Source organism: Simochromis diagramma, unplaced genomic scaffold (genome assembly GCF_900408965.1).
Source record: "Simochromis diagramma unplaced genomic scaffold, fSimDia1.1 OVJJ01000753.1, whole genome shotgun sequence".
Taxonomy (NCBI): Eukaryota; Metazoa; Chordata; class Actinopteri; order Cichliformes; family Cichlidae; genus Simochromis; species Simochromis diagramma.
The window spans coordinates 8,533,493-8,555,527 of record NW_024387523.1 but is presented as its reverse complement, the minus strand read 5'-3'; the positions used below and the strand labels follow the sequence as shown (position 1 = coordinate 8,555,527).

The 22,035-nt window shown below is 39.3% G+C and overlaps 1 protein-coding gene across 6 annotated transcripts in view; it reads right to left on the bottom strand.

Moving 5' to 3' along the window:
* Nucleotides 1-19,069, bottom strand: part of trps1 (trichorhinophalangeal syndrome I) — a 118,140-nt gene extending 99,071 nt beyond the window's left edge. For 2 of the 6 annotated variants that reach the window (XM_040021300.1, XM_040021294.1), the window contains exon 1: nt 18,614-19,069. The gene's annotated coding sequence lies outside the window, so the exon portion shown is untranslated. The other 4 variants (XM_040021296.1, XM_040021297.1, XM_040021299.1 and 1 more) reach the window with 4 other exon arrangements.
* Between the last annotated feature and the right edge of the window lie 2,966 nt (nt 19,070-22,035).

The window sequence follows — 22,035 nt, the reverse complement described above, 5'->3', positions numbered from 1 at the left end:
GAAGTCAGTTTTGAGGTCTTTTTAAAGTCGGGGCCACGGGTAATTTACAGTACAATTTAAAAAATAAAATAATAATAATAATAAATGTGATTCTTTCACAGTGAAAGCGTCGTCAGCTTTCCGTGAACTAAGAAAAAAAAAGTTCAATTTTCAACCAAAATCTACAATTAACAAACATGTCTGTGTTTGACAACTGTAAACTCGTTGCTTTTTTGCACATGTCAAATTATATTTTCTTTGTGCCACAGAAGGACGTGAAGCACAACAAACAGCCCGGACATTAACAGTCAGGTAAATAATGAGAAAAAACTGTGCAGGCGCAAAACTACTGGGGAAAAAAAAGGTCACTAATAATATCCCAAGGATATAATTAACAGCAGAACCCAGCATCTCGCTGTCTTCTTCTTTAAGTATGATTTGCTCACTTTCAATTGTGATTGCTTAATGAATCACAACAAGGCCGTCATTGATGAATAACTTCCAGGAATCAATAAAATAAATGATCACATATTGGATTTCCAGCGGCTGTGCCCGCTGACGAGTCTATTTTTCTTCATTCTGTAATTCTAACTGTTACAAGTTACACTCTAGTTCTCAGTTCCCCCTTTTGTTGCCCCAACCACAAAAATAACCCCACCCTCTGTGTCAGTAACACTCCTCTCCCGCTCTCTTTTTTTTTTTTTCATTCTCACTCTGCCACCCTGTCTCCTTCTTTCCATCCATCTCGGCTCTCTCTACCTCGTCCTGCAAATCAAAATGTTAGTCTGTATTTATAATAAACCGTTTTCCTCCAGTCAGTCTGGCTGGTGTGTGCGTGTATCTGTGGGTGCCTGCATCAACGGTGGATAAAGATTCAATACCTGTTCAGCGGTCTTGACCACTTCCACAGACAGTTCTAACTTTGTTTGGGCTATAGATAGAAAGTTAGCACACCAGAACTGGAGGCTATCATTATCTGAAAATGGATATCTGCTGTTTCGCAAGAAAAAAAAATTGCTGGCAATAAAAGCCAAGAACATTATGAGTCATTACTGAAATTATGAGTCATTTTAAAGACCCTCCCATCTTAAAACAGTGCTGTTTTTCAGGATTAAAAACAAACTTCTCAGAAAAAAACACGATGATTTCCAGGTAGGCACTTGGAAAAAAGTTGTCCATAGGTAACCTTATGAAAGTGTCCACACCACAAAAAACAAACAAAAAAAACAAACAAAGAACACAACAAACAAACAAAAAAAGAAGGTGAGAACTCCAGTATCACATCAAGCAGACATGCTTCCGGTTATTACATGATCGACCACATCATGTAATAACAGCGTTATAACGGAGAGGACGAATGTTCTTTTCAAAGCAGAAAAAGAGAAATCTAAGAATCAACTTATTCATTAGCAGTTCCCACAAAAGGAAAAGAAAAGGGGAAAGAAAGGTTTTCTTTATCTTAAGAGTGAGTATAGCTTTAAATATTTTTTTCCTGTGGAACTCTGACTCAGTCAGCCCCTGCTTACTCATTTTCTCAATCACTGTTTTTTGCTTCTTTGGTGTTTTTCTCTGTATTCTCTGTTTCTTTTTCTTCCTTTCTTTTTTTTAACTTCCACTATGACTTTTCTTGTTTTCTTGCATTCATTCATCTCTTTTTCTAGTATAACTTCCATTTCCCAAGCTCACGTCCATCAACTTCACGTTTTTCTCCCTCTCTCCGTTCCATGTCTCTCTCCCATCAATTCATCACTGAGCTCGCTGTCACATTAATGTGTTTCTTCTGACTGTTTTTCCAACTGTCATTGTGGCTGAGATACCCCCCACCTCCCAACCACCGCCACAGCCCCCCCATCCCTTCTGCGCTCACTCCCGCAGCCCCCCACCCCCCCATACACACACACTTTGTGAATGCGTGTGGTCCAGTCCGGCCATAGACTGTTACATTGTCCCAGACAGGTTGGACTGCGCCACTAGCCAGCAGACGAGGGGGGGATGGGGGGGAGGTGGAAAGCGGGGGTTCCTAGGCAATGTTTGTTTTTCTGTTTCCAATTTGGTCCAGCCTGAGGAACTCCACACTCCGCTCTGTCTCAAACACACCATTCATGACGGCCTGACGTACATGATTACACACACATGCCCACTCGCCAGCTCTCCGCTCGCTCCGAAGCACGCACACACATGCAAACAGACGCACACACGCGTTACATGCTCTCACTGCCTCCAACAGACGCACAGACTTAGTGTAAATCCATGACGACAAACATAGCACTCGAGTTCATTTGCAATCATTTTTGTCACGAAACGCAAGACCCTCAATTTATCTTTGTCCTCATCTTTTATTGTTTTCTGATTTGTTATTGCTAATGCCGGCTCAAATGACATAGTGGTCAAACTAATTACACTCGTTTCTTCCTCATCTTTCGGCAATTTTTTTTCCTCTGCTGTCCCAAGGAAAATAATTGTCTTTGAAGGGCCGTTTTGATGTGTCTTGTTGCCTTTTCAGATCTTATGTAGGCAGAGTTATGCTCCATGTTTCACCAATTAGAGCACAGAGAGTACATTGTTTGATATTCAGCTCAACTCAACCGTTCCAGCTGAAATGGATTATTGTGGTCATTTTTGCTGTTAGGATTTTAAATACACTAACTAAAGATCTTTCTATGTACTAGTAAAATCGTTATCTTGGATCAATACAGACAAACTGTGCTGACAGGTAGTTATCAGTCTTTTCAGATGTCATGGAATTATCGTCCCCCTGTTTGGTTTAAGCATCAACGATGTACAAGCAGGCACTGTATGCAAATGAGGTTTACTATGATTCAGTGCTCTCCGGCCGGTTCCCTGCAGATCATACCAAAAAAGCAGTGCAAAAGCAGCAAGAGCTGCACGCAGAGCTTTGCCGTTCTATCCGCGGCATAAAACGTACTGAGTAGCAGGTGCAAAACCATAAAGCTGGATGTGGAGCTTTCCAATTTTACTGTCAGGTAAACAAAGGAAACTATTAAACTACTCTTGAGATTCTCATAATAATTTGTTTAGTGATTGCAAACAGCTTGTCAATCAAAGAAAGTTGTCTTCTTCCAAAATCGTAAATTAAATTAATATTAGGAGAAGAGACGAAGCAAGTGTTAATCAAAGCAGTCAATGCCCCAACACAGCAGATCATACAAAGTGCAGACAATCTCGTACAGTGACGAGACAATGATTGGCCTATGGAGAACATCAAATAACCTTAACCTTAAGGTCCTGATGGAACAAAAAATGAACTTCATTAAGATCAGGTAAAATACAGCCAGACACTTTTCGCAAGTGTTGGCATGCATGACAAAAACAATGTTCTGATGACTACGTCTAAGGTAACAAAAAGAATATTTCCATGTTCCTAACAGATCACTAAAATTCACACTTTTAAATAAAAGCAGAGCTGAAAAAGTCAATTATCTGATAAGCTGATCATCGGAGTGTGTGACCATTCAAACGTTCCAATTCCTTGGTTCCCCCTTCCCTAATCTGAGAATTGATTTTTTTTTCCACAGTGAATTGAATATTTAGGTGGATTGACTAACAAATCAAGAAAAGTGACGGCAGATTAACTAAAATAATAGTTAATAGATAGATAGATAGTTAATAGCTAGTTAATAGACAGATCATCATCCTATCAAGCATGCACATGTTCAACCACACCAAAGAACACAATTAAAACTTCTGCTCTACATTTTGCATTGATCTGACCGTCTGCACGGCAAGCGAGCAAACACACTGTGCCAGTGCTTCTGCTCTCTTGTGAATCACACCACTAAGTGACCTTGATCAACCAGATCTTTCAGCTGCTGAGGTTAAAGCTGAGGGAGTGGCTTACCTATTCATTACTGTATGCAACACCCACAGCTTTTAGACTTTTCTCTGACACATATGCACGTGCAAGTTGCTGACATAGCACAGCTTTCCTGTGATACATAGGTTCCCCCTGAGTGGATAAATAAACAGTTGTAGGACTGATATTAGTCCACTTCTTCCTGTGGGGTTTGGAAATTAGTCTAAAACAGCATCACCGTTGCCACCAGTAACACTATTAATATAAAGAAAACTATACTTTACTACATAGTGTTACAAGTGGTTTTGAAACTGCTGAGCAAATTAATCTGCTACATCTTAGAAAACAAGAAAAGAGAAAGCCCAACTAATTACTAGTTAACTACAGTTGAGGCTGGTAGAGGAGACAAACTTACCAACCACAGTCAAATGAGTATCCACATTTGCCTCGTGGACGGTGCTAATGTCCCGCCTTGATGTACGATAGTAGCAGGAAACCGGGAGATGCATAAATCAACAGGGGACTGTTGATTCTGACCTTGCTCTCCACAGCTAAGACTCTCATACATCAAAAATAATGGAGAACAAACTCTGCTTCAGTGGTAGTTGTAGGCGTAATGGAAGGAACTAGTAGCTGCATAAATCAACAAGTTGATTGTTGACTCTTGCCTAGCTGTCTTTTCCCCCAAAATACGGAAAACAAACTACAGCTCTGCCAGAAACACACACGCATTACACACATGCATTCCACGAGCCTGCCGAAGTCTGCCAGACATATCTGATGATTTTAAGTACACGCACACACCCATGCATGCTTGTGTTTGTGTGTGCCTTGGTTTGGTTTGTCTGTCTGGGTAGGCTCAAACATTACATCAGTCATACACACTCACATCCACAAACTGAAACAGACAAATACACTAGATCATGCACGCACTGCGCCACATTCGCTATTCAACACTCTGTCTCTCAGGAATACACACACATGCACACAAAGACAACCACACACACACACAATATTTCCACTGCTGGAGAATCGGACGTTTCCTGCAAGCGGCCGGGAAAAATGTCTGGACAAACTTAAGACGCACACACGTACACACAACGGAACATTTTCAACCCACAATGTTGACATTATATTCCTTTCCAGAGCCCTTCTATCTACAAGCTGGCCAAGTGAAGCAGCGTTTCTCCATTGAGCAGTATCGGGAAGCAAGACTGGAAGACTGTCAGTGATGTCAATCCAGGGCTGGGCTCAATTAAAAGAAAAAAAGGGCTTTAATCAAATCTCAAAAACAAGTATAATCAACTTCTCATAATGGCTTGCTGTAATTTTTTATACGGGATAATTTTCACTGCAGTAAAAACATCTTTAATGAATCTTTTTTTCAGTGTCTCAGTCAAAGATATTACTAGTGCCTAAGAGATGCTGTATTAACTTACCTTTGATATCATGCGTGTATGAGGGTGCAAAAACTGATCTCCACTGAAGGCCAAAGCATCTTTCATTTTCTTAGACTGCAGCAAGGTTACATTTTCAGTGATGCAGTGTTCATTTGCAAAGAGATAGAAAAAGTGACGTACTGCCTTAGAGTCATATCATCGCCTTACATAGCTGAGGTTAACAATTCAGATTCAGCAAACCACATTTAAAAAGCACTTGGTAAAAATTTTAAACATACTAATAAGAGTGCCCCTCTTTTTACCATCTTTTCCTCACAACGCATTAATCAACTCAGCTGGTCGTTATCAATTTAGTCACATTAAAGTTATCTGCATAAACTCTAGTAAACTGTTGTTATCACTGAAAAACTGCAGTTGTCCCTGGTCGTGCAATGTGTTAGAGATGGAATCGGTCTAAAGGACAATGATAAATACATACCTATAAGCCAAATGAGCAATCAGACCAGTTCTGTTAATGTGCATGACTGCTCAAATATATTAAAAGCAAGCTAGCATTAGCTGACACAAGCTATAAATTCTGTATTGATCCCCAAAGCAAAGGTTCCTAGTTTTCCCCAAATTTTGGTAAAATTCCAGTTTGAACAAACAGACTTCACTGTTTAAAACTGACTTTATTTTGAGTGTTCTCTAAGGCATAAATTGGCTAAGCTGGCTAAGCCCCATCCCTTCCTTGCCAATGCTCTTGATCACAAAGTACTATTTGAAAAAAATTATAATTTTCTTTTACCTTATATGGAGTTTGTTTTGAAGCCTGTATTACTTGTTTATGCTGACAGCAAGATTAATGGGCTTTCCGAGATAATATTAGCTAGTGTCTCTTACTGGTGGCGCTATGGTGGAGCAGAAGATTGGCACTGACATAGACACTCAGGACATAGCACAAATATATCATTGCTATAATTATATATAAAATATATATATAATAAATATAAAAGTCACAGAAAATTCCACCCTTGACAAAGAAAATCACACAGGCCTACAGGACGGTTGGCAGCCCTCTGGCAACAATGTGTTGCAAGGGAAAAAGATGTATATCTCAAAGGTTAGCAAGCGGTTGTTGACAGTCGCTACTTGAAACAGGTCACAGAGTGGTACGCAGTGCTACACAAAAACCTGCTTGGGATTGCTTTAGCCACTCGCATATTGCCACAGTGGCGGTAGTTTGTGTGAAAAATCCTGACATGTCTGCAAACAGTTGCTAACTAGTCTAGGAACAATGGTGCCACTGTGAAAAGTGCAACACAAAATGGAAATGGAGACCGTTTGCCTTCAAAGTAAAATCTGTGCCTTTTCAAACTCACCCGCAAATGGCAAGGCACTTTCAAAGGCAAACATTTTCCGTTAGCGTCACACTTTTTCAAGTTTCACCAATCTTTGGCAGGTTCTTGGATGAAAATTTGCAAATGACAGCTATCTGCTAGCGACCAAAGCAATCCCAAGGAGGTTTTTGGCATCACACATCACCCCAACTTCCAGGAGCCAACACCGGGAGTATACAATTTTCCCTGTCAACCGTGGGTTGCTGACTGTTTTCTAGACTGAGCTCTAACAGACTATAAAAGACAACATTTACGATGACATTATTAAGTTATGTTACCATCTGTTTTAAAGCATGAAAAATGCTACAGACAGATTCTTTTAACCACAACAGGTGTGACACCAAACAGGTAACCCAAACCAGCACTAACTAGTACAGCAGGGAGGTTTCATGTACAACAGGCAAACTTTTCTCATCATTTAACAGAAACTATTCAAAAGGATTTTCTCAGTGCACAAATGGCTGTACTTTCCTGTGGTGCCGATATTCGACACATCTTCAAAGATGATCTCTAATGAGTTTAAACATCATTGCAATGCTCCTAACTTCTCTCTGCTGTTCTATCACCTCCTAGTCCTCATGCTGGTTTTCTCAATTCTCTTTGCTTTCTCTATCTCCTCCATAATAATCTGTAAATCAGACACTGTCACAGTTGCCTCCTTCCTAAGTGTTATTCAGAAGGGACATTTTAAATCTCTGTAACTCCTTGCTTTATCATCTTATATTTTAAGTGAAGTTGTCAGTCCACGGTGTAAATCCATTCGACTGCAACAAGAATATATTTAGGAAACAAATCAAGAGAACTTTGTTTTATGTTAACCTTTATAACATGGCTTCAGTGTTTAAGCTGATTTACGTACCTCTAAAGATAAGGTACATTTTTACTATTTAAAAAGTAAAAATCTTTATCATAATGTAGAACAGACAAAAAAAACTGGGGTGTTGGGTAATCTGACACATCAAATGGATATCAAGTATCAGAAAGAGCAAGTTTTACACAGGTGTTAACTGAAAGAATACATAGCAGCGAAGGGAGTGGCCACTTGAAGAGATTACAAATCTCTCATCGCCCAACATTCATCCTGATTTTGTAAACCTCCTCCCAAAGAAGGTAGTTCACACATTAAACTGACATTTTTTTTATGTGGCACATGGGAATCTGATCATTTCACTGACTCACTGACTTTTCTAAAAGAGCAAAAGGGAGGGGCGAAAAAGAGCGAAAGAGAGAGTGGAGGCGAGAGAGAGATTCTCACAGCTAGATGAAATCAGCCTGTAAAGAAAAGGGAGAGGACAACTTGTGTGTGAAGCACTAAAAAGCCCAAAAGCCATGTTTCAGAACAAACGCCATGCCCCCCACTGTGCTTTTCCACCCACCGCAACTCACACACATTGGCCTGAAGAAAATTTAACTGTCAGCCGTAAAGTTTTCAACCACAGTAAGTGATCTTTTGCCCCCTTTCTCGCCCCACTTTTCCCCCTTCCTCCTCCTGCCTATGCAAAACAGTCCCCCATCTATCTTTCTGTTGTTCATCCTTCTTTCCTCCTTTCCATTTCTCTTCTTATTCTATCTCTATTCTATTGTTGCTGTACATATTAAGCTTCATCTCCTTCTCTATTAATGTCCATCGCAGCCTCCTTTTATTTCCTTTCCTTTCACCATCAGTGTGTCCATTCATCCATCCATCATTCTATGAGGACCAAACCACTGTCCAACACAGACAGGCAGACACCCTCGCTATCCTATTTTCCTTATAAACTCTTTCCTACCACAAAAAATGAGAAACTATCCCTCTCTCTGTCCATTCTTTATCACACCAACCCCCCACTTACTGCATCCACACATATATCCACACACTTCTGACTGTGGGCCTCTGACACCCACCTCTTCGTCTCCCTTCACAAAAGTCTCAAAGACCCCCAGATGTGTGCCCCCTTAATTTCCATTTCAAAAAAGAACCACCTCCCTCCCTCCATCATCCATCTATCCGTGCATCCACTTCTTCAAACACACTATTACACACAGCTTATCAATGACAAGCCTTTTTTTTAAAGAGACAAAGAAAAAGAAAACGCTACCAATGAAAAATATCAGATCTTTGAAAGGGGAGTACAGGAATGTTGCAGATACAGACATATATGTTTATGCTGACCATCACAAATACCATTTATCCATAAGGAGAAACATACTGATGGTAACAAATTCTCTTTGCATTTCAAATACTTGTTTGGGACCCAAAGGTGAGCCCTGAGAAAACAATCCATTTAGGCTACTTCCACAGTAAACGCAATAATCTTGCATTTGAGCACAGGTTCATCGTTAGGTGACGTTAATTAAACTGATAACCTTTTTCTTCTTTAACAATACGACTTGCTATTTGCATTCACAATAACTTTTACTGAATTTTTTCTGCACTCAAGGTAACAGTATAATTTAATAGTGAAACTCTAATGTTTGCTAATACGTAAGATGACAACTTTAGCTGTTAGCCACTGCAGGCACTAAGGTTATTTCATTTTGCTGGGGGGGGGGTTTCATTTTTTTAGTTGTTGTTTGTTCCACGGAAACGATGAAAACTGTGTTATAGAAAGTGACTGAACTGTTTCAAGTTTTTTATATTCACAGGCAATTTATAGGTATACATTAAAAAAAATTTTTTTAAAACAATACTTGTGCAATACTGAAAATTTATTCATCTAATTCCCTGTTTATTTTCTACACTTCTGGTGACTCGGCACCATATTTCTGTTGCTAACTTACCAAATACAATTGGTAAGTTCAGCTACCGCGTTCCTGTTTAGCTGCTGGTAGACTTTTCTCATCTTTGGCCTACTGAACTATGAATAGTTGCGTTATCCTGTTAAATGAATACTGTCTGTCCACATTACAGACAGGCAAGAGTGATAACACTTGTTTCCTAGCTCAGAATTTCATCATTTTAATAATTAGCCACTGCCACCAGATGCTACATTAATGATAAATTAGCAGACGGCTAATGTTGTTATCAGGCAATTGCTAATAGCTAAATAGCTAAATTTAGTATTCATTAGTATTTTTATACCTTTTTTCAAAATTCTATTCAGTACTTACATTGACTATGGTACTTACAGTCAAAAAAATACTGTTACATTTTTAGAATTTTAGAATTTTGGTATCAATAAAGAGTGCTAACTATCCATTCCATTACTATCCAAAACAGTAATAGCTGGTACCAATCCCTATTGCATGATACACGATACCCAATTTTACATCAGCCCAATATGCAAAATCCCTTTAAAACAATATTATTCTTAGATCACATCATTTAAAGCCATTAAACACAAAGCATGTTCAATGGCTATATCTAACCATTAACCATTCAACATTGTCAAACAGCCACAAGACAACCCTGCTACCCCACAGATATACAATTCCAAATGGAGGGAGGGAGTACCTCAGCCAAAAGGTTGTGGCTTGGTGCCCAAAGTCAAGTGTTTCATTTTAACTCAAACAATTTACTGCATTAGATTTCATACATTTAAAAAGTCCTTGTACCAGAACAAGCTACAACACCTTCAAATGTGCTGATTAAGCACTTTTCACTGCTGGGAGAGAAGATTAGTCCCTGCCTTTTCAACGTTTATGTGGCTTGAAGAGAAGCCCTGAGGGCATCTGCTCTAACTGTCTGCAGGGGTGTACCCTCTAAAGCCCAAAGCTGCTATCGCACAATTACTTTACAATATCAAAAACCAAGACCAGCACCATCCTGCAGAGAACAGGTGAGGCAGTTAGCTATGTCTAACTTCATTTTTCTGCTTCTTTCAGAAATGTCAAGCCAGACCAGAAGCAAGTTGAAAGGGTGTCATATCTCCCTGTGCTTCTTGCTGCCTTCTGTTATAGGGCAACCAGCCAGGGATACATGAATAAAATAACACATCAGGCCAGGCTAGAATGGCCCTTCATGAAATACAGTTACAGCAGAATTACAGTTCCACTCCTAATCCGTATTCCCTCATCTTTAGTTTCTACAGACTAAATAGTCCACACGGCCACAGGCAGAAGAAAAGAACGAGAAAAAATAAATCAGGAGAAGCAACGTGTGGCTATGTGCTTTAATGAAAAAAACAATGTTAGTCGCTTAAATCATAGTTTTAATTTGACGGGACGCCATAAAAAGTCTGCCCCTTCTAACACACAACCACACAGAGAAAAGCGCACAGTGAGAGACACACGCATACATGCACCAGAGTGAGGACAAAGACTACTTTGAAAAGTTACTCAGCCACCAGATGTTTTAGTCTGATCCCAGACTACAATACTAATGGGGCTGTACGCACGTGTGTGTGTGTGTGTGTGTGTGTGTGTGTGTGTGTGTGTGTGTGTGTGTGTGTGTGTGTGTGTGTGTGTGTGTGTGCAGAGAGGAGAGGGGAGAGAGACAAGCCGATAGTTTTAAGACAGTAAAAGTAAAGTTTGTTCCTCAGCAGGTCTATAGTAGTAACAAGGACATGCAAACACTTTCAAGGTAAACAAACTGCTTGGCTGCAGATAATCACAGAAGAGAAACTACAGATTCACGTATAACAAAATGGCAATTTTTATATTGGACAGACTTGAAACTGTAAGCATAGGTCAATGCAATGACAGCTTAAGAGTATATCACACATACAATTACACTCATCCATAAAATAAACAGGCATTAGGCAGCAGTATTGTTGTATGACTGCAAGACAAGCACTGGATCGAGCGTCAAACGCTGCCACAGAAAAGTGTGCCACATCAAACCTCAAAAGAATCACGATTGCGAATGAGAGAGCGCACAAGAGCAAACAAATGTCAGCTGAAGTGAAAGTTAAACGCAATCTTCAAGCAAGTAAATTAAGTGTTTTGACAGTGATTACAGGATGATTGGGCACACATGACACTAACAGTCCTTCTTGTCTTGCATTACAGTAAAAATAGGAGGCAGAGATTTGGAGATAATGAAACAGAAAGAGGCACTTCAAGAGCTAAGAAATCTAAGCTGTGCGTACGTGTTGTGCAGGTTCTTGATTTGACTGTTGACAGAGCAGACAGTTAACCTTCAGTGTAGAAATAAACAATCAGTGAGTCAATTCAATCATAGCCATGCAGCGAATGAGATAGATCTGACCTCAAGAGGAGAAGATAAGCGCCAGTGGGCTCCTACAATAACTGATAGCTATCTATCAACAACACTGAACTGTCTGGAGATGAATGTTTATTGATACTGCAGGCCAAGCATGCGAAGATGTGCAAAGATATGCTGCAGGAACGGATGCCATATTAAAACTATATAGTGAACAGTGAACAGTCAACAACCACATCAAAAATACTGTAGTTATCACGCAGAAAATTATCTGTCGAATTAGCCCAGATTGTACTAAACTAAAAACTGATGAGACATGAAATACAGTTATTGTAACACAAATGTGCCGCCCACTTTAGAACTTGTTAACAAAAAGCAAATCTCCAACCCTGAACACTGGAAAAAGCTTGATCTTACAATTTCTTACTACAAAACAGGTGGATTTTGTTCTTATTTACAGCCATGAAAAAATATATAGAATGACTTTCTCATTCACAATCAATCTTTCCTCCCTTCGGAGCAAGATAACTCGTTTCCAAGCAGCTTCCTTGATTTTAAAAAAAAAAGACACTTCTTCTACTTGAGAAAAGTCTCACTGAATTACGCATACAGTACTTGAGAAAAATGGTGCAGCACCCTCCATCTGCGTGTTGCACAGCCGCTTCAGCTTCAACACAAAGAAGCTTACAACATAAATCACATTCAGATTCCTGCCACTTATGCCACTGTCACAATTTCCATAGTTAATTTTCGCTGTCTGCCTGCTGGGTGCTGTGTGAAAACGGCAAGAAATTACAGACGGGGCCATGCTCATTACTTAAGGCGGTTAAGAAAAACAGTAAAGAAACGCACTCGTAATGTTGTATTTGTGATGTTTGCAACTGAAGTTTGCAACGATCAAAATCATCCAGCAAAGTAAGTCTAAATGCAGACAACATGTACTTACTTTTTGAAATTAAATTGATGTTTACATTTAAATCAGTGTATTACAGTATGGATGTCTCTACTCTGTCCCTTATACAATGGTGACTGTTTGAAGTATACTTTACTTTACATTTTTATACAGAAATTAAGGATTTTATAGAAATGCACTACTTTACGTGAAGCGTGTGAGTCTAAACATTTTAAGTGATTAGACCGTATCCTCTCTTCCTGATCTCTCTGTTAGTGTCAAGATACAGACTAGCAGCAAAGCTTTACATAATGTGTCCTCTAATATGTGCATACAATGAGATAAACCTAAAAACACCTACAAACGCCTCAACCTGCATGTTTCCTGTGATGGATCGTCTCGCTCTTGACCCTATGTCAAATCGGCCCGGGTTGCTTTTTCACATTGCGCACTAATAAATCAAGTTAGCAAAAGAAAATGACGAATGTAAATGAAATGCAATGACAGCAGCAAGTATCGTAGAGCCACTACAGTAAAAGCCAAGGAGAAACTGGTTTTGCAAGAGACATCTCACTGATGATTCACTGCAATTACAACTTTTATTCTTTGTTGATTGCAACAGGTAATTGTCACCTTTCACCCTTTCTGGACTTTTATGCAACTTTCACATGTGAAACTATTTGGTTGCTTTCTCAAGGAAACTACAAAAATCTACCATATTAACTTTTAACACAAGAGTGTACATAGCTTGATGGAATATGCAAGTCCCAATAAAAGACATTTTGCTCCTATCTTGTTATGCAGAGTTATCAAAGGTCTTTGAGGGACCAAGGTTTAAAACACATTAAGGTCTTTTTCATTCAAGTAAACCTGATCAGACTTCCAGGCTCTTTACTTATTCTCCAGAGCATCACTGACAGCTGTTTATAGGCTACAATTCTCTCTTAATGACATATAGCTGTCAACTTTTTTTTCTTCAAACCAATGGGAGCGCCTGCTGTAAACCTCGAGAAAAGGTAGAAGTCGAGGCAGCATTTTCAAGCCACACAATGACTGTCTGTATGAGTAAAGCATAAGGTCAAATCTCTCCAACATCTGAAATGTTCAACAACTTTTGTGGAATAAATGTAACAATGTTCCATACTTGATGTACATATTTTATAGAGCAGCATGTGAGATCTTTGTTTTTTAACTTGGAACTTGTTTAAAACTTCATTTATCAAAGGGTTGGATCAAATGTTCCACAGCGTTTTGCACAACTTCGACGCTCAAATGAAATGTGATTGATATCTGAACGCACGGGTGTATGGGAGGCATCAGTGTGATACTGCTGAGTCAAAGCAGGCAGGGCTCGCCACTCACTCAACCTGTAGGTTTCATTTACCAACTGCCCTGACACAACTAACAAGCCAAAGATTGGTTTCGTAATTAAAGTCTGATCATGGGAAAGACAGATTTAGAACAACTGCTGTCTACGGCACAGTTGAGACATTTAAGTGATGCACGGGAATTCGCATGGGGTCGGTGAGTTTAAAAGTTACGCGTCTTTTGGTAACAGGAAAGCCTTTATAACCACAGGGCTGTACTGCTGCTTTGTCACTACTTTCGGCGGGTACACGTCTTAATCCTCTGCCCCACCACTTCATCGGTCTTTACAGTAACGTGGCAGAAGGATTTTTATTATCTTAGATCAAAGGAGGGCAAAAATGCCCCATATTTAGGATTCGTATCCCCCCTCCGCCCCACCCCCAAATAAATCTAAATACTAAGAGAGAAAAAAGAATCATTTCACCCTAAACCAAGACCATGTGCTCGTTATCTGAAGCAGGCGGTCTAAAAAGACAGACTTAAAAGTCTAAAATAGACCAAAGACATTAGAGACAAAGTCAAGCCTAAACAAGACTGCAGTAACCACAGACAGAGTGGGGATGACATTTTGGGCATTTAGCAGACACTCTTTTCCAGACTGACTTCCAGTAAATGCAACGAGAGAATAAGCTCAAATCCCTGTATAACCAATGCTGCAAGCACTGAATATAAGCAATAATAGACCCAAAATATGCACACACAGTAAAATAATTTAAAAACAATTGTGTCCTGAGGATATGAGCAAAACAGAAGATTTGTTAATAAAAAACAAAACAAAAAAAATGTGCTAGCTAGAGAACTCTGAGCCAAAGAGCCAGAAGCCTTACAGAAAGCCTTGTTTTTCTTTAAGTAAACTATCAGTGACAAATGGATGTTTCCTTTAAATGAACTGCAGGCAGGCTCGAGATGAATAACGACTGAATCTCTAATAGATGCTATCTTTTCCTGCTATTGGAAACAGTGAGTGTTGGGAGTAGTTCAACATTTGCCATAAAGTATTTAAGAAAGAGTTTCCTAATTTTTTAAAATTTGCAAAAAGTGAAAGAAAAAGTGTTCTCACAGACTGATTCGTAGTGGTCAACAGGTTTGCGATCACATCTATTTTTTAAACTATTCAACATTAAAACAAAACGAATTACTACAATCAGCTCTTTGTTAGTTATGATGTACAGTTTAACAAAATGCTGCAAAAGCTCGGAGAAAGGACGCACATCAGTCCGGACCAGAAGGAGAGAGACAGCAACAACGGATTAGAGGTCAAATTATTACACTGCATTCCCTTTAGTAGTGTTAGACCTCAGCGTTAGGCAAACATACTTTACTTCCCCCCGAAAAGCTTTTACTGTAGAGGAGAAACAGCGGGGGCTTCGCTGAAAGTTTTACAAACTTGCATCAATCCTGTTAACGTTTTTTAGGGTAGGCAAGATTGTCGATTTTACTTTGGAAAATTCACAGCCGCGTCAGGTTTGTACAGCTTCCCTGGATCAACAAAATCAATCACACGTCTACCAGTTTAATCACTACTTCAAAAAAACCCACTTGCTCTAAGTTAAAGTCTCCCTTTACACTCCATTTCGCACTGGCCTTTTTTCCCCCCATGTAATGCGGCACCGCTTTGAAACGACCAAAGACAAATGCATGGCAGCCCACAAAATCACTACAGTTGTTCCTCATGTCTTACAGAACATCAAACCATCAATAAAACACAGGAGATACATTCCAGCTAGTTGAACAGGACATTTCTGACTTCCCTCGCTCCATGTGTGCTCTCTCTCTCTCCCTCTCTCTCCCCGTCTCTACAAACTTTCTCTGTTGCGAGTTCCACCACAGAGAGACTTCACATATTGCAGCCATATGAGCGAAGCCACGGCTGTCTCCACAGCACATACAGACGCACAGGAAAAAGTGCTGCGCTGTCTCCCGCTCTGTCTCACACACACACGGGAATGAGTTTTACAAGCAGGGGGGGTTCTCTTTAGGAAGTTCTCAACTGTTTTGACATTTAATAGCGGCTATGAACAAAGCTGTACGATACAATAATATCCAGTGTCTGGAGAGCGGAAAATGTTTTAACGTTACGGAGCTGGATTGACACATCGGTGGATAAAGTGTTTTAACTAATTTTACAGAACATTGGTTGAAGTTATAAAAAGTTTGACAGGGACTCATTACATGCACGATGTCTTCGGTTATAGGAACACGTTTTTTGTTTTTCTTTTTTGGTGAGGGGGGTTGGACTGTCTGCAGCGACTATACCCAAAGCTGAAGTGTAGCGGATCTAAAGCAAAAAAGATATAGTGACACAATATGGCATAAAAATGTTACCTTCATCTTTAAAAAAGATTTAAAGTAGGATTTCTTTTCTGATAAAAATCACTTCATCCAAGTTTATTTATGTGCTGTGATAAAACTAACTGAATCGTCCCATTCAGACTTTTTCACAATAATAAAGAGCAGAAGACAAACTTGATTGCGCATACTGGAATTTGTGGAACTGTTAAAAAAAACACCAATGTTATGCATGCATGCATTGGAAAGCAGATGTGAAAGCACTGCTAGAAAACGTTACCCATGAAGCTGATTAAATCACATTAATGTACTTTTTTCCCCCAAAGTAAAAATAATCTGTCATAATCCCATATCTTACAGAATACGTGTGACTTACGATGCTGCCAATCGCTCGTGCATGAAGGAACGGCTTTTCTGCTGAAGAAGTCCAAACAAATGCTCAATATTTGAAGTTTCAGAATCAGACGTGTGTCAGACTGCTGCGGCAAATGCAAACTAAACCTTAAAAGTTTCACAAGTTGTATTATTTTACTTTTTTCCCCCCTCAAACGGTCCACACAGTTTTGAGTTGAAGGGAAACGACTGTGAAACTTTTCCACCGTGTCGTGGCCAAGAAGTTGGGCATTTAAGATACAAATAAAAACTCAAGATATCAACTTGAAATTGCTTTTTAAAGTCTTTGCAGTGGCTTTTAAGCATTTTCTGCTTAACGCTGAAATGCCATGGAGCTACATTTAAAGGGTTGTGGGACAATTTTGAAAGGGCCCAATGAATAAATTAATTGCTTCATAAAAAAACAAAGTGTAACCTCAGACAGCTGTGAACAAGTGTCACAGTTAAGTCTCAGGGTCTTGCTTTTCTTTAAGGAAATAGAAGTGGGGGGGTGAAAAAAAAAAAAGCCCACTGAGGTTATCTGCTGAATAAAAGTTGCTCCACGCATAAGGGGTTCTTTGGGGGCCAGAACTGGAGAACTCTGCTGAAGGACTATGTAAAAAGCTTCCTTGCAGTGTGTGCCTCATTGTGCTGGCTTCACATACTCTGCTCTCCCCACAGAGTTGTCATGCCTACCCAGCTCCCCTTATCTCAAAGGAACATCACAGTTTCTTACGACCGAAGAGCGAGAGAGAGAAAGAGAGGGGGGGAAACTTTTTCAAAGTTAAGTGGAAATGCAACTCATGCCTTCCCGGCATCACTCGTGAAACGTCCAACAGCGAGGAAACCAATAAATTCGCAAAGATTTGAGCTAAGAGGCACTTGTTTTCTTCAAAAGTTGATAAGAGAGAGGATGATCGGGGAGGGGGGGTTAGAGGAGGAGGAGTGGGGGGGGGGGGGGTATCCTTTACGACAATTCACATCCACCATGCGCTCGCCAGTTTCCTAACAATGAAAGAGGTGCAAAACAAACAACATAAGAACAAACAAACAAACAAACAGCGCCAAACGGTCTTTGAACCGGTTGATAAACGCAATCTCTGTGATGTGGACTCACGCTTCTTTCCGCTTTAAGTCCAGAAAACAACAAGCAAGTTAACTGCGTTCATCTTTCGGGCTTCAAAACCCCCTTTTCCCCCCTCTCTCTGTCCGTCTCTGTGTCTCTGCGACGTGCGTCATTCAGAGAAGCAAGAAATCTGAACTTGAGTATCAAGTTTGCAGTCAGAATAGCAATGAAAAAAAAAAAGTTATCAATGAAAATAACCAAGAGGTAAGCGTGCAGTTTTAGTAGTTACACAAGAGTTACCCTGTGCTGACACAAAAATAAATAAATCACTCCAAGTCACTGGCTTCTAGGAAATCGGTGTCATTTAACGTGACTTGACGCGACACACGTAAATAAATAAAATCAAGAAACAAAACTTTGAGAAAGGAGAATACACAAACCTACTTGAGGCGACTAAGTCACTCCACGTCCCCTTGTTGCTGGCTTCAAACTCAGTCTTAAAATCAGAGCGGTTCCCCCAGTAGCCCCCCAATTTGTATTTGTGTGGCGTTTGGGTGTCCTAACCTAAATGTAAATTGCCATGTGAATTCAAAGCGGTGCTGCTCTTTTCCCTCTCTCTCATTCAGCAGATCCCTCTTTCCTTACCGACGCCGCTCAGGCCGTTAGTTACATAAGACGCAAACCGACTGCTGCCCGTCGTAAAACTACCAACAGCTAACAGAGCGATATTTCGCCTCCTAATCGCACACGGCTTCCCTTTTAAGACGAACACGTTACATCTTCCCACTTGTCCGAGAGCATGCATTTCGCCGTGTACAACTCCAAAGCGTTCATCGCCGATGCATTTTTTTTGCTTTCCCTCACTCTCTCTCTCTTCTTCTTTTGCCGTTTACAATGCCTCTGCACCAACAGAGAGGGCTGTATGCATGGTGTGCATTTGTGCTGGAAGTGTTTCTTTTGGTGCTGCTTACCTGTTGATCAAAAATAAGCATTAGCCTCTGTTCTCTCTGTGTGTGTCTCTTTCAGCAGCCTGTTAAGATGGTGGCTGGCTGGCTGGCTGGCTGCTTGGCTGGCTGCTTCGTCTCTTTGTGGGGTTTTTGTTTGTTGATGATGTCGGACGGGGTGACTGTGTCTTGGCTGTCTCTCTCTTTCTTTTCTTTTTTTTTCCTCTTTGGTCTGAGAGGGAAAGAGAGATAGTTAAGGCTTCGCGGTAGCACATGAAACTAGGCTAATACCGACTCATTACTGAGTGAGTTTGGCTCAGGTATTGCAATATTCCGAAGGTATAGTTATGTTATTCAGCCGTGGATGGGTTTGCTGGGCACAGCAAACAAAAGTAGATAAGCTGAAAAATCTGTAATTTTTTTTTTCAGACTAGTGTTATCGCTTTGCTGTGACAGGACCTCTCTGCCTGTCTCTCTGTAGGCTGTGGGCATTACGTCAGAGGAGGAAGACACAGCAGCTCTATTAATATCAAGAAGCCATCCGAAGACTGACTCTTAAAGTGACACACACTGTAATCACACTTATTTACACAGTTAGTACCAAACTGAATGTACTACTCGAGCGAAATCAAAAACACAGATTCTTAAAGCGAAAGTTTGCTGTAATCTCAGGATTGCATTTACACAGTAAACCCAAGTAACCGCTCGGTCGACATCAAGAAACCCGTCGTAAAACGATATACTGTAATGTCACTTGTTTGGTTTTTGAGAAACTGACATAAGATCACATGAAAATGGAACAAAGCGACTTTAACAGTTAATCTGTTCAAGCAGAAATCATAAAACTGCTAAAGGAAAATCCAAATACTAAAGTCGAGGTGAATGGCACAAACTCCAGTGTGTGTAGTAAAAATGTATTCTGGTATTTTTCGTATCATTTCTGGCATTTATTTCAGTTGAGTTTTAACTAAAACTCAATGTTTCTTTTTTTTGAAATTATGTTTAATGCATTTCAATGTTTTAATATCTACATTGTAATCTACATTTATTATTATTTTTGTATGCATTTCTTTCTTTATATGGTTTATAAATTTGCATGACTATACTCTCTGCATTAACCATAGAAACTATTTGTGTAACAACAACCAGTTTTTAAATGCATTGTTCTACAGCGCCTCTAGTGGTGAAATCTCCACAAGGAAGCTTTAAGTCTCCATTAGAAAAGTAATTAAACTGACCCTATTAACGCAGAATTTTACAGAATTTTAACGAAGTACAAAAATACAATATTAAAATATCCCATGATAATTATTATAATTATCATGGGATATAATGTAATAATCCAATACTCACTGCAGTTATTACAGATGGCCAAAGCAGGTGTGACCAGTTTTAAAGAGTGTGTTCTACAGCGCCTCTAGTGGTTATATCTCCACAAGTTAGCGTGAAGTCTTCATTGCAAAAGTAATTCGATTGAGGCTATTAAGACTGATGAAGATTTGCATTCTTTAATCGAGAATAAAAGAAAGAATGCAATATTTAAATACTCAATTTGGCTTAAAATTTGCATGTAATAATCCAAATTTTTAAAAAGCCTTTTCTAGACAGCTTGTTTGCAATCTTTACAGATGATTTTGTAACATCATGCACTCGATATGTCTAATTTCTAAGTTTAAAGAGAGTTTGTTAAATGAGACAACTGCAGGTGAGTTATTAATTATTTTATTACTCAGCTGAATGACAGCTTTAGCTGACTAGATACTATGTTTTTTTTTCCTTACATCTAAACACAACAGCCAAAAGAAAATCTATTCACACTAAGATCTTGCATAGTTTTATTTATTTATATAATCAACAAAAATGTAACAAACTCCCAAAATAAGTCAGGTACAAATATTCTGCTTCTACCACATTCACTAGTATTGAAAATTTAAATATATCATTCACAGTCTCAAAATACATGAAAAACTTGAGCATTCATGAGCAGTCCAAAGTCATATTTTAAATTAAAAAAAACCTTGGGCAATTTAACATTTGAGGGAAATCGTATTTCATCATAACCAAATTTGATGTGGTTTCCTTCTACACTGTAAGATCCGAAGTGTAATAGCTGTTATCTGGTACCACTACCTATTCAACCAGGGGGCAAATGAAACACTTGGCAGTATGATCAAAATCTTCATCAGTAAATGCACAGATAAGATGATAATTAAGCTTGTCAAGGGAACAGTGCATCTACTGAGGACCACTGCATATCCGGTTTAGGCAATGTAACAGATTTTAAATCTCATCCTTCGTTGTCTACTCTTTAATAAAAAAGAGAGCGCTGGCATTTAATTATGCAAGCAGCTTTTCTCTGTCATGAGTGCATGCACATGTTTAGTGTGGGTGGTGACATGGATACTAGGAAACATAAAGACAAGATGAATGTTTGTTTCTGTGGGATTTAATATCGGATTTTCAGTAATGCTTTAGATTTGTTATTGTGGCAAATAATCAAAGAATTGTTTACGAGGATGTTATGGGAGTGACATATATAATGAATTTGCCCTCGTGTGAAGTCCCTCACCATTCTTTTCAGTCCTTCTCCCGCCATCTCATAAATAAGCGGAAGAGACTGTGAACTCTTTAGTTTCTTTTTCAAACGCTGTCCTTAAAAAGCCAAAGGTAAGGATTTTTTACTAAGAAAAGCAATACTGTAGCCTCCAGGCAAACACATTTCTATATCCACCTCCTCCAGAGCAGTGTGGGCTTTTTCATAGACCACAGAGAAAAAGTCTGGAGAAATAATACATCTGCTACCTGCCATAAGTCTACTACATAAAGCTCCCATTGCTTTCTTTTTGAAATTTCATTTTTCCCCCTACCTTCCTCTGCTGTTTTTCTGTTTTCAACTTGTTTGCTAAGAGAGTGTATATTTTTTATCCTCTAGTCTAAGATCTGCCACAGACATCATCTTTTGTACTGTGTTAGAAAATCCCAATAATTTGTGTTATCACTGTTTGAATTCTTTTTCTCACAAACTTCATGGTGGTGGCTGACGTGAATTTTAGTCTGACTGATTATCACTTTGCCAAATGTTACTTAAACACTTGCGTCCATTTGCACAAATGCTGATTTTTCAAGTGAATTACAATTCAGAAGTGTATTGTTTGGCGTTCATAGTAGTAATTTAGTCATTGCCTCTCCTTCGTCTCTGTTAGAGGAGAACTGTTCTAATCATCAGCATCAAGTGGCAGGGGTATATTTATTTTAGTGCAACAGTCCAAATTTAGAACAGTGGCTTTTTTCATCTGTTACATTCATCAACATGACAGTTTATTGATTTGAAAATTAAAAAAAGACTTAGCATTGGTATCAGATCACTTCCAGATATCACCACACACCCCAAACTGTGGTGTCGAATCAGTCAAAAATGTATACATACATAATTATATAGGCGTAATTGT